The following is an 8041-nucleotide window of genomic DNA, read 5'->3' as shown; positions in this document are numbered from 1 at the left end:
TTTACTTAATATTTTTTCATAATAACTTTAAAATTTTTTAACTTCTTCAAACTTACTGGTTAACATTACTGAATAGTTTTTTCCGATGACTTCATGCAATTTGGGGTTAATGTGAGTAATACAAAAAAATTGCATACTTGAAAACTGTTCCGCGGTATGCTGTCGCATAACGCCCGAGTGCGAGCGCGAGGACTCCCTCTACAACCGGCTCTGTAACTCAATGAATTTCAATTTGTCCATTTTCTTATTAGACATTTTTTATAGTAAAAAAGTCAAGCTTTCTTTTGAGACTATTTAAAAAAAATCGTAGATGCCTAAATTGCGAAAAAAGTTAAATAAACAATTGATTTATTGAAAAAATTGTTTAAAGAATTTTTTTGTTATAAATAATAAAATAGGATGAAAGCGTATAAAAAGCACTTTCCAAAACCCTTATAAAAATTTCAAATCACGTAATTAGAAAGGAAGTTACAGGCGTTTGAATCTACCCCTGCAGGCATTGGGGTTGAAAATTCAACCCCCCCCTCACTTGAGGAGGTTTGGTAATCCTGGTCTATAAGTTTGTGGATTAACTACTGTTGGGTAGGCGAACATATTCCTAGAATTTAGAGAAAATCGAAAAACATGACTTTTTGAGTTGGGGCAGTTGAGGAATACTGCCCCATATGTGGAAGTTTAGTATTCGTATATATTATGCTTCGGTCACTCTATTATAAACATTTGTCATCATTTACATTTGGGATAGCTTCATTCAACTATCCTCGCATAGTCAGGGTCACTAGAAGACATCTGAAACCGATGACCTGCGTATTAATATTCTATTATATGTTACACATGCAGCAATAGAGGTCAATTATATGCATTTTTTGTCCTCAGGGAGAAAATGTGCCGTACTTTCTTTCCCTAGCGAGCAAAGGTGCTGTAATTTTTTCTTATGGAGCAAAAGTGCCGTAGATTTTTTCACTGTGTAGAAAAACTGCTCACTATTGGCCTCTGACTCCACAAATGCAACATGCAATAGAATATATTGATAGAGGTGAGCAGTTGGCTATCTCTACTAGTGACCCTGACTATATACAGGGGTAGATGGATGAAGGTCATCAAAACGTAAATTGTGAAAAAAAATTTATAATAAAGTTACCGAAGTTTATCATATAGAAACGCTACATTTCTATATATTACCTGAAATTTTCGGAAATTAAAAAAAAAGGTATTTGATGTGAAATTACCAATAACCTAAGTTATCATAAATAACCAAAGACTTCCTCAAATTAAAAAATTTTTTGAATATGTTTGTGAAATCGACGCATGTGAAACCGCATGTCAATACGTGACGGTTAAGCTGAAAAATGTTTTAAATTTAAACCAAAGTAAGTCAGGTGGACCAAAGAATACAAATTTTCAAGTCGATAGTTACATCCTCAACAAAAACAGATTAATTTTTAACCTAACGGTTGTGATTTTTAACCAAAAATGGTGCAATATTTACCAAATTAGTGGAATTTTCAAGACAAAAAGATGAATTTCAAACCAAGAAGAATGACTTTTAAACAAAATTATTTAATTTCCCATCAAATATTAAAATTAATTTCATGTCAGGTATTTCCTAACATTCCTTGACACTTCCTGACCGCCCTTGTCTATAGCCTTTAAATATATTGACTTTCTCTGACTTTCTGGACTTCACTTTCCTATGCTTACCCTGTAAATATATTTTTTATCAATTAAAATTCTAAAATTAGAAGAAATTTATCAAATTAAAACTATGAAGTATATTTGAAGTTCTCAAAATTTTTCATGTTCAAGACATCGATTAGAGAATATTATAAAGAATTATAAATTGGAGAATAAAAAAACAGCTGGAAAAGAATTATCTGACAAATTTTTCTTCTGCATTAAGCAGCACAACAATGCTCTCAAGTTAGTATTCCATAATTTTTAATTATGGCCAGTCTTTTTATTTTATTATAATATTATTAAGCTTATGATGTATACCACTATCCTTTCAAGATATTCCGAAGATATACACGGTGTCTAATAAGTCCCGGGATGGTTGGATATATGCTTAGATACAATATTTTTCAAAAAAGTGAAGGTCATTCCTGAAGAAAATTGCAACGAGGAATTCAATGTCTGTTAGAGGTTATTTGAAAATTAACAAAGTTTTCCAAGAGGTCAGTGCAATTCCTGAAGTAAATTTCAACGAGAAATTCATTGGTAATCTCTGTATTGAACATGGTGATGATCTTCAAGGTTTTATCAAGGTTTCGGGGTGCTTGATTAGCTTGATTAGCATTAGTCCCTTGCCTCTCACGCTTCAGTGAAGATGTTCGAACTGTAAACCTTGAGCTTCTTCACAAAAAGCTATGCGATTGTAAAAATGAGTTACAGCATTACGAATCATCTCCCTATCAATCAAAGTAGCCTGTTGCAGAATCTGATTCTGCAATTCGTCTAAGCTTTACGGTTGCGTTGAGTATACTTTGCTCTTTATATAACCCCAAAGAAAATAGTGGAGAGGCGTCAGATCAGGAGATCTAGCAGGACACTCGATTTCACTCTTTCTTCCAATCCACCTTTGAGGGAACTGAGCATTCAAATATGCTCGAACCTCCCTACCATAATGAGCCGATGCTCCATCCTGCTGGAACCAAAGATTTCGAAAATTATCGCCTGTAATCTCCCTTATTCTTGGTACAATTTGGTTTCTGAGAAGCTCTTCATATGCACGGACATTGAGATTACCATCGATGAAGAAAGGGCTTATCAATGTATCGTTCAAGATACCGCCCCAAACATTAATCTTTTGTGGATATTGTGTGTGACTCTCCAATATCCAATCAGGATTTGTGTCGGACCAATATCTACATTTTTGCCTGTTAACTTCAACTTTTAAAGTGAAAGTAGATTCATCTGAAAATACTGTATTGTAAAAGAAAAGAGGATCTCTATCAATTCTGTCCATCATAATTTCACAAAATTCAACCCGACGATCAGGATCGTCTTTATTGAGCTCTTGTACCAGATGAACTTTGTAAGGATGGAGATTAATGCTTTTTAAAATATTTCGCACTGTCTCAGGAGTAACGTCACGCTCATCACTAGCTCGATGTAAACTAAGGTGTGGGTTTTCAGCAAATGCTTGAGCTATGTCCATCTGCATCTCCTCAGATCCTGCAGATTTTGGCCGACCAGTTCTCTGAAGGTACTTGATAGATCCATGATTCATAAAGCGCCTCACAGTTCTTTCAATTATTGATTTTGAGACAGGATTTAACCCTTCTCCATAACGGAAAGTGCGATTGAAAAGCAAACGAACTTGATTAGAAGATCGAACTCGATCTCCCCAACCACGCATCATTAATACAGATACCCTCTCTCGTTCCGAAAGTTTAGCTTGCGCCATGATAATCTTTTAGCGAAAGATAGTAAGTATATACTCGTAATACGTAAATTTGGTTTCGATTCACCATATTCGTATGGAAAAACGGTATAGGACTTATGGTACTTTTATGGAACGTTTAATGAAAAATTTCCTTATGATTATACAATATTCAAAACGCTGTAACCAAAATCAATACAGAGCTCACCAATGAATTTCTCGTTGAAATTTACTTCGGGAATTACACTGACCTGTTGGAAAAATTTGTTGATTTCAAATAACCTCTAACTGACCTTGAACGTTACAAATGACCTATGACTTGGGTACGTACTTGAATGTAGAATTATCCGCTCTATCGATTTCATATGTAAAAAGGGGGTTTTCATTTAAAAAAACAAAGTTGACTTTTAAAAAGCCATGAAGGTCAACTTCAAGGTCAAAATGAAGGTCACCATTGAATTCCTCGTTGAAATTTACTACAGAAATTATACTGACCTCTTGGAAAGCTTTGTTAATTTCAAATAACCTCTAACTGACCTTGAACGATACAATTGACCCATGACTTGGGTACGTACCTGAACGTAGAATTTTCCGCTCTATCGATTGCAGATGTAAAAAAAGGGATTTCCATTTGAAAAATAAACCTGACCTTTAAAAATCCATGAAGGTCACCTTCAAGGTCAAAATGAAGGTCACCATTTAATTCCTATTTGAAATTTACTTCAGGAATGACCTTCAGTTTTTTGAAAAATATTTTACCTGACGAAATATTCAACCGTCCCGGGACTTTTTAGACACCTTATAGAAAACACTTATGCAGTATACTTCTTTTTTATAACAGGAATTAATGTGTTGATTCTATCTTATACTGGAGTTCAGGTATATTTGAAAAATATTTGGTATTATTTACATGATTTGAATTTATATTTGCAAATAAAGTTTTTCTGTAGATTTTATTAAAACCGGGCAACTTCGATGATGTCTTTAAGTTTACCAATTAAACCATTTTAGTGGTGGTTTAGCGTTTATTTCCCAGTGTGCCTGTCTGAAGATTAGTGGATCATAGTTTGGTAATTTCCGAATCAGTGTGAATCATAGGGAATGGTATCAAAGTTCAACATCAATCAGAAAAACCTTCCTTTTATAATAATGAGAAGTTCCAAACAGTGAAAAATCACAGCCGGGAAATTTCACGTATTGTCCATGAAAAGTTTTAGTAAGGTATGAAATAGGAATATTCACATGTCATGTAAATAGTTTTGTTTATTCTAATTTTAATACTTCTTATTGATTATTTAATTTTTTTTATTTTATTGTTCCTGTTAAGGTCATCTGAACTGCATCGTCTTATTTCACTGTACTCTTTTCAATGAGATGATTTTTGATTTTATTTTATCGAATTATTTTATTATTATTCAAATTATGGAAATTACTATGGAATTACTCTTGACTTTACTCTAGAAAAATTAAAACTAATTAAAAGGCTTGATTTTTATAAGTGTCACAGTATGCCAGTGACACCCCCCCCCCTCTGTACTTTGTCCACGTGGACATATATTATGAAAATATAGATATTATTAGTCTTCATAATGTCCGGGAGTTCGCGACAATTCCATGGACGTCATTTTAGAACTCACTAAAATTTCAGATTCTTTTTTTTCATAGACAACAGTTCGAAATTCGTTGACTGGCTAACAGCTGTTCGTGCATTTTGCAACAATTTATCGTTAAACTGGTCGAAAATTCGAGTAAGAAACGTCATTTTAGTACTCTTCAAATCCACGGGGAATGATTGTTTGGATGCTAAAAACTAATAATAAGTTTGACTGGCAGCTCCTGAGTGGTGCCAAAGTTGACTGGCAGGCTGTCAAACATGCCAAAAATTCGAGAGAAGAAACGTCATTTAAGTACTCTTGAAACCCATTGTTGCGAACTGTGAATTTACGTAAAAAGTGAGATTTACGTAGGTTCTTTTTTTATATGCATATTAGTTTTAGAGAAGTGTCCAATAGATGAAAATTTTATTTAATGAAAAGGACCAAACTTTCATTCCGTTGCTAATTAAAATGTTGGTCAATTTTGGCAATACTCAAGAGCTGCCAGTCAAATTCTTTGACAGTTGTTTGCACCAAAAAAATCATCCTCAATGGATGTAAAGAGTACTAAAATAACTTTTTTTCACCTGAATTTTCGACATGATAGACAGTCTGCCAGTGAAATTTGACACCACTGAGGAACAGCCATTCAATTATTATCTTACTTTTTAGCACCTAAAGAAGCATCCCCATTGCGTTTCAGGAGTACTAAAATTACTCTTCTAATTTTCATCCTGTCATTTTTTATATGCTTGACAGTCTGCCAGTCAACTTTGGCACTAATCAGGAGTGTCAGTCAAACTTCTAACATAGTTAGTTTTTAGCATTCAAAAAATCGACAAATTGTTGCAAAATGCACTAACAGCTGTTAGTCAGTCAACGAATTTCGAAATGTTGACTAGGAAAACAAAAGAATCTGAAATTTTAGTGAGTACTAAAATTACGTCCATAGAATTGCCGCGAGCTCCCGGACCGCAAGAATTTCAAAAGGAATGATGAATTGGCTGCAAAAATTTGGATTAGCTTAGGAACGTGAGCGTAAACATAACTTAAATTGAAAAGAAAAAATCATGGAAAAAATATAATTAAAATAAAAATAAAAATTCTATTATGCGCAAGCACAATATAAAAGTTCGAGTATACCTAGAGTATACCTTGTCTCATTTCAGTATATTTTCCAAAGATTTAGGGAAATGACGGGGAAATTAGGGGAAATAGCGTGTAATTTTGCGATACTCTCCCCCCCCCCCTAAAGTTTCCACGTGGTATATGTATGGCCCCTAAAAGGAATGATGTCGGAATATAAAAGATCTACGGTTTTTCAGGTCGATTTTTAAAATTGTTTTATTAAACTGTTACTCGGGTGAACCCGGTTATACATCATAGCCGCGGACTAAGTTAAGTGACTGATGAGATTAGAATGTTATATGTTAATATGACTAATTTAATACGATGCTTGAAATCTCCTGCGATGATGTTGTAGGCATACAATTACGAGCGGCCACGTGCATTGGAGATAAAAACAGGCACCTCTGGATGCTTTCTTAGAGCTACAATCTGCCACTCCAAAGGGTTTTAGTCGCTCACTTCCTGATTGTTAAGAAAGTTTCTTACAATGCGACAGGTCTTTAATAAAACCGCCTTCTGAGCTGCTGCCAAAACCCTTCTGACTCCTAAATGTTCAAGATGTATAGTTCATCTCGCGTGCACATTGCATGTAGCCGAGATCACAATGGGATGAATCGATGTATGATTCACATTCCTCCATATGGTCTTTACTTCATGCCTTAACTCGCTATACTTGTGGGTCTTGGTTGTATAGGTTGACTGCAAATTTCAGTTAAGCCGACAACAAATGTCGATGATGTAGACTCTTCTACCTTTTTTTTCTCACACCCGGATATCAGGGCGATTGGCCAGGATGTAATAATCCGTTTTGATAGTAACTTCCCAATATAAGATGTAATTTTCGCTTTCTAAAACGGGCATTAGAATGTATCTATAGAAAGGAATCCATTCTTTTAAGAGCCTTAGATTTAGGGCAAGTTATTGATGTATAATGCCCGTTACATCATTATGTCTGTGCGTATATTCTCTTTGAGCCATTACACGACAGCCATCAATAATGTGCTCGATAGATTCGTTGGTATCTGCACATAATCGGCGCCGGTTGGCCACGTCTTGATGTGACACGTGTTTGAGAGAATTTATTGTGCTGACAACTTTGTCCTATATTAGTCCGAGATCTCACTGCGTTTTTTCGAAGGTGAGATCTGATCGTGATAAAAGTTAGTGTAAATGAAAGCTGACACGTAGGCGTTTAAGAAACTGCCCGCCTGCCAGTTCCAAGTCGGTCATAGGTGCGATAAAATTTTACTTTTATCGGAAAATTTAATCTATAATCACCTCGTATGTCTGAACGCAATGAAATCTGTACCACATTGTAGGGGGCAATTAGTGCTTTCAGAAAATGTGTGACGGCTACTCTCCACCTGCTTAAGAACCCCTGGCAGACAGGCCTAAAGGGCGTGATTGCTGGTAACTTTCAGGGTATGCTAAGGAATGCGATAAGACAAAAACTAAATAAAAGGTGAAAGCCCTCTGTACAAGAAAAACTCTGCCTGCCAAGGCTCAAGGTAACAGAAATATGCCGCAGACGTATTTCTTTGCCGAATGTTTTTCCTTTTGCTGTCATATTGTAGACGGGAGGCTACCGTTTGAAGAGGCTTCATCTTCTTTGGGGGCTAGGGCTGCTGCGTGGGTGCGGTGCAGCGGGGAAAGCATCTAAGGGTTTCGGTTTACGGTGTTTAGTTACGGTATTTAGTTACGCTGTTTAGTCTAGTCTTGTCTAGTTCGGTGTCTACTTGGCGTAAAATTTAAAATGAAGTGTTATGTTTGTGAGAAAATTGACGGAAAGTTAGTGCAATTCAGTGATGAATCACTCAATGATTATGGATATCTTCGTGTTTGCCACTGAAAAGTGATAGCGATGAAACAAAAAGACAGAGAAGACAGAGATTTCTTTTTACTGAAATTATTTATATTTTTTGGCTGGAAAATCAAC

Source organism: Belonocnema kinseyi, chromosome 3 (genome assembly GCF_010883055.1).
Source record: "Belonocnema kinseyi isolate 2016_QV_RU_SX_M_011 chromosome 3, B_treatae_v1, whole genome shotgun sequence".
NCBI classification, from domain to species: domain Eukaryota; kingdom Metazoa; phylum Arthropoda; class Insecta; order Hymenoptera; family Cynipidae; genus Belonocnema; species Belonocnema kinseyi.
Note: the sequence above shows the minus strand (reverse complement) of the source record.